At 51.1% G+C, this 5,428-nt stretch overlaps 1 non-coding gene across 1 annotated transcript; it reads right to left on the reverse strand.

The window, feature by feature from the left end:
- Positions 1-4,381: 4,381 nt before the first annotated feature.
- TRNAT-CGU (transfer RNA threonine (anticodon CGU)) lies at positions 4,382-4,453 on the reverse strand. Its single transcript has one exon. It is a non-coding gene; the product is annotated as a tRNA-Thr (tRNA).
- Positions 4,454-5,428: the final 975 nt, after the last annotated feature.

Here is a 5,428-nt window from a genome sequence, read left to right on the forward strand (position 1 = left end):
TGCCATTTTTTGTTAATCAGTTATACCTCAGTAAAGCTGTGAGACAAACCCCAAAAAACAGGATGTCAGCTTTTCTCAATTAGCTGTATCTCACTATCACCCCTTCAGGTCAATAAATCAATCATTCCTTTCTTTTTTTGATAATTTAATTAATTTATTTGGCTGCGTTGGGTCTTCGTTGCTGCGCGTGGGCTTTCTCTAGTTGCGGTGGGTGGGGGCTACTCATTGCGGTGCGCTGGCTTCTTGTTGCAGAGCACGGGCTCTAGGTGCTTGGGCTTCAGTAGTTGTGACACGTGGGCTCAGTAGTTGTGGCTCACTGGCTCTAGAGCACAGGCTCAGTTGTGGCGTACGGGCTTAGTTGCTCCGCGGCACGTGGGATCTTCCCGGACCAGGGATCGAACCCGTGTCCCCTGCATTGGCAAGCGGATTCTTAACCACTGCACCACCAGGGAAGTCCCGATCATTCCTTTCAATGGCTGCCCATGATGGCATGAGGGATGGCTCTCCATTTACCGGACCATCCTGGCTGGTGGATGTTTACAATATTGTCGTCAGATGAACTCCATGAGAGTGGAAGCCAGTGAATGTGTGTCACTTCAATTTTATGGAGAAACCAAGGCACAGAGAGGTTATGTGGCTAGTCCATGTCTCCCACTGGTTCTTGTAGATGTGGGGCAGAAAAATAATTCTACTGCTGCCCTTGCTTCACGCTGCCACATGGTGTCACAGTTGAAGTTTTCTCCTGCGCAGCCTCTGTTGACAAACAGCCCTTCTTTGCTAACACTAGGATTTTAGCTCCCTCTTTGACTTCAAAAGTCCTATTACGGGCACAGTGGTTAAGAATCTGCCTGCCAATGCAGGGGACACAGGTTCGAGCCCTGGTCTGGGAAGATTCCCACATGCCGCGGAGCAACTAAGCCCGTACGGCACAACTACTGAAACCCGTGCGCCTAGAGCCTGTGCTCCACAACAAGATGAAGCCACAGCAATAAGAAGCCCATGCACCACAACGAAGAGTAGCCCCCCTGCCCCCCGCACCACAACTAGAGAAAGCCTGAGTGCAGCAATGAAGACCCAACGCAGCCAAAAAAAAAAAGGTCCTATAAAACCTTTTTCTGCCACTGACCGTCAGGACCTGTCCTACAGTTCTCTCTAACTTTGGATAACAGGAAGGTGGGTTGGAAGAGTTTAATTTCTTCTTTCCCAGAAAGCCCTGGTCTCCTTCTGCAAATCCACCTTCTCCCCAGTGGTCAACTTTGCACAGTGAGGTCTCAGAGGGTCCCTCTAGGCTCAGTCTGTCTTTCCTCCTAACCCCAGCATCAGGGGCCTTCTCTTCTCTTTCTGTTTCTAAGGGAGACTAGAGTGTGATTATAGAACAAAGACCTCTGATTTCAAGGTGACTTTCAGACACGAAATTCATACAGAAGTTACAGAGATCCAAACACGGCTTTATATATTCATGAACACAAGCAGTTTAAATCAACACAAAACGTCTTATTCAGACACACAATCAGCTTTACCCATCTAAGTGTAAACAGGACCTGAATTCAGAATTTTGCTCACTAGTTTCTGATCCTGCAGCCTGTGCCACATTGGTCCTACAGCTCCGTGGCATCCCCAGATTTCAACCAGCAGTGATGGTTTTGAGATTCAAGTGTAATCTTCCAGGCTTAAAAACAAAAAAACAAATAAAACAGCAAGCACTTCTCCATACATGAATATATACCCTTAGATATTTTATGCAATTTTTTGTTGTGTGTGTAAATGGAAACCTACAGTACCTTATATAAAATTTCTGAAGTCCATTCTTCACCTGGGGCAGAGAGAGGAGCACCCTGTGTAGGGTGGGGTGGGGTGTGGGCAGCGGTGGGGGTGGATGAGAATGGGCTCTTTCTTGGGATGGTGTCCCAGAGGAGTGTTGCTTCATTTTCTGGAGGGAAGGACAGGAAAATCTGTGTGGACAACTAACCAGCTCCACAGATACTGGCCCGCCTGTCGGGGGCAGTGTGGTCTTTTTATTTTTAATGGGGAGGACTATTTGGGGATATTTTTAATAGGGAGGAACGTAAGTGTACTTCTGTGTCACTTAAAAAGAAACGACGAAACACTCCAATGGAGAGCAGAGGACACTCAAGCATTTTTATGACTTAATTCTGGATCGTTATAATTTGCCTGTGTTCTAATAGGTTCTTTTTGCCTTCGTGGGTTTTGGAGGTGATTCTGGGGGAAAAAAATTACACACGTAATACAATCATCTGGTAGAAAATCCAAACAATGTGAAAGTTCACAGGGTAAGAAGTGAAGGAATCCTTTCAACAGCTACCCCATCCTACTTCCCTCCAGAGAGGCAACAAGTGTTATTGTTAGCAACCCCAAGTTCATGAGCCAGATGTACAATGAGGCCAAACAAACAGAAACATCCGAGTTTAGAGCAGAGAAAGGTTTATCGCAGGGCCATGCAAGGACACAGGTGGCTCGTGTCCCCCAAACCCCCAAACTCCCTGAAGGGTTTCAGCAAAGCATTTTTAAAGGCCAAGTGAGGGAAGGGGGCCGCAGGGTACGGGACCAGCTCCTGTACGGGTCTCTGATTGGTTGATGGTGAGGTGACAGGGCAGTGGCACAGGAGTTAACTTTACTAGTCCTTAGGCTCCAGGAGGCCTCGGGGCTACATGCTCACGGTCATCAAGTAGTTAATAACTTCCATTTGGTGGGGTTTTTCACATCTGTGAAACACTTTCACATCAAACACTTATCTAGGTACTTCAGAGAGGAGCTAAAGCAGAGGATGTGGGAGAAGGCTACCCCGGGAGGGCCCCATAGGGTCCTGCTCCGTTACATTATTTTTGTGTGCATCCTTCTTCCCCCCTTCCCCCCATACTCAGTGAGGTGTAGGACCAGCGACATCAGCATCACTAAAACACCAATGAGAAATGCAGATTTTTCGGCTCCGCCTCAGACACACAGTCAGACCTAAATTTTAACCTGATCCTCAGGCTGAAGTGTGAGAAGAACTGGTGTTCACTGTTTTTATAGGCATTAACTCACATGTTTGTGTACACGCATACACACGTGCTCCTGGGTTTAGAATGTGGCTTTAGAATACAGCTCTCTTTAGCGGAATGGTTCGCAATGGGTGGTCCCGGAACTAACACCGTCAGCATCACCTGGGAGCTTGTTAGAAATGCAACTGCCAAGCCCCACCGCAAAGTAACAGAACGCAGACGCTCTGGGGGGTGGGGCCCGGCGCTCGGCATTTTAACTACGCCTCGAGGGGATGCTGATGAACTGCTCACAAGTGTGAGCGCTCTGCTGCAGAGGAGGACTCTTACCCCCCGCCGCTCCTGCCAGGCTCTCCGATCCCCTTCGCATCCATCTCCCCCTCTCTCTGAGTGAACCCGCCCTTGTTCACCGAGGTTGCCCCAGACTCCAGCTCCACTAGGCACACACCGAGAGTTCCATTAATGCTTTCTTCCAGTAGGAATCTCGCGCTGATACAGGTTTCCCCAATTTAGGTCAAGCTGGTTTCCAGATCATACAATATGCCAGCTCTTGGAGGTTGAGGTAATTGCATAACATCTTTAAATGCATTCGAGCAGCCCCGTGGTGATGCAAAGAAAACGGGTGCCATACGGCGGTAGCTCCGTTTACTGAAGCCGCCTCTACAGCCAGTCTCTCGGCAGCTGCTTTACAAACGCCAGCGCTGACCAGAGATCCATTTTACTGGGGGGCAAACGGAGGCTCCGAGAGAGAGAGGAGAGAGCTTTAGATTTTCATGTCGGACCAGCTCCAAGTCTGGGCAGGATTTCCTCTCTAACGCAGTGCCTACAATGGATTTCCTTTTAAAAATAGCAAGCCAGACACCAGCTGACTCTGGGTGTGGGCTCAGTGTCAGGCAACGGCGGTTCTCTCATTAGTGTGGAAACAATTGGACTTAAATGTTCAGAAAAATGCTTAGTGGCTCTTGAACCAAGAGCCATCCGCCGTAGGTTTTTCTGCGCTAAAATCATTGCTCGGGCCACGGTTTTCACGTGACCTCCGGGGCCTCGGAGTTTAAGACCCCTGCCCACCCGGAGCCCTCCTCCATCCCGCACAGGACGAGGCGTCCGGGGAATGCAGGGGGCGCTGTCTGCAGGGAGCCAAACGCCCCGCGGGGCAGGTTGGCGGCACAGCAGTGCATGAGGCCGGACCACCCGGACTTTGACCTGCGCGGGCCGGAGAAAGCCTGAATCTAAACTGAGTGAAAACAGTTGGCTCCGTCGGCACCCAGAGGCGAAGATCTATTGGTTAATACGGGATGCGGAAAGGGTAGAACGTCGATGATTACTCTCGAAAAGTGGTCACACCCCTAAAAAGTGGCCCCGTCTAGGGAAGTGAGAATGCTAGGCACGGACGGGGTTCGAACCCGTGATCTTCGGTTTACGAGACCGACGCCTTACCACTTGGCCACCGCGCCTGCGTTAGAATGGCGGCTCGGCGAGCCTCTATCCTGGCGCCACTCCCGTGCGCTCGCCCCACGGGCACGAGCGCGGGCCCCAGCGTACCCGCCCGGCCCCGCCCTTTCGCAGCGGCCGGCGGGGCGGGGCTCAAGCGTGCGCGCGCCGGCCGCTCGCAGCACACTCACGGCAGCAGAGCGGGCAAGGAAGTCTGTCCGCCCCTTCGTGTCCGAGTGGGGCCGGGGACTTCGTCTCCGGAGCCCCCAGAGTCCCCACAGGCTCGGCGGGAGGAACTCGTTTGGAGCTCGGGAGCGCTCAGGACGCTCGCAGGCATTTCAGAGCCTGAGGTTCGAATCCCAGCTCCACCAGAGAGACTCCGCGACTTTGGACAACCGGTCTCGGGGCCTCAGTTTCCCCTCTAGGGTGAGGCACCCAGGAGGCGGAGGAAAAGGCTGTGGTTCCTTTACTAGCCCGACCCCTCGGGCGGTCCACGGCTGCCCTGCATGGAGCTGACGCTCAACGAGGGTTGTTGAATGAATGTGTAAGTTTTCTGAAATAAAAAGCCCCAAAGCTCCTCTTACCCCAGATTGCCGCGGTTGAGCCCTGGGTGTGTGCCTGGCCCCGGGGCCAGCAGCATCACTTGGGAGCTGGTTAGAAATGCAACTTCTCTAGCTCACCCCAGACCTGCCCAATTAGACCTGCTGGGGGAGCCGGGCAATCTGGGCTTTAACAGGCTCTCCTCTAGGTGATGCCGCTGCGCGGGAAAGGCTGAGTCCCAATGCTCTGGACAATTGATACGCATATTCACATTTATGTATTCAAACGTGCCCTTTTATTTTTATTCAAATGGACTGACTTTAAAGTGCACTTTGATTCTCCATTAATTAATGTATGGATGTGTTAACTAATACAGTGGCTTGTAGTACATTTTATAATCACGATAAGTGATAGCATATATTATTTTTAAAATTAACACTTTCTCTTATACATTAATG

Source organism: Phocoena phocoena, chromosome 15 (genome assembly GCF_963924675.1).
Source record: "Phocoena phocoena chromosome 15, mPhoPho1.1, whole genome shotgun sequence".
NCBI classification, from domain to species: Eukaryota; Metazoa; Chordata; class Mammalia; order Artiodactyla; family Phocoenidae; genus Phocoena; species Phocoena phocoena.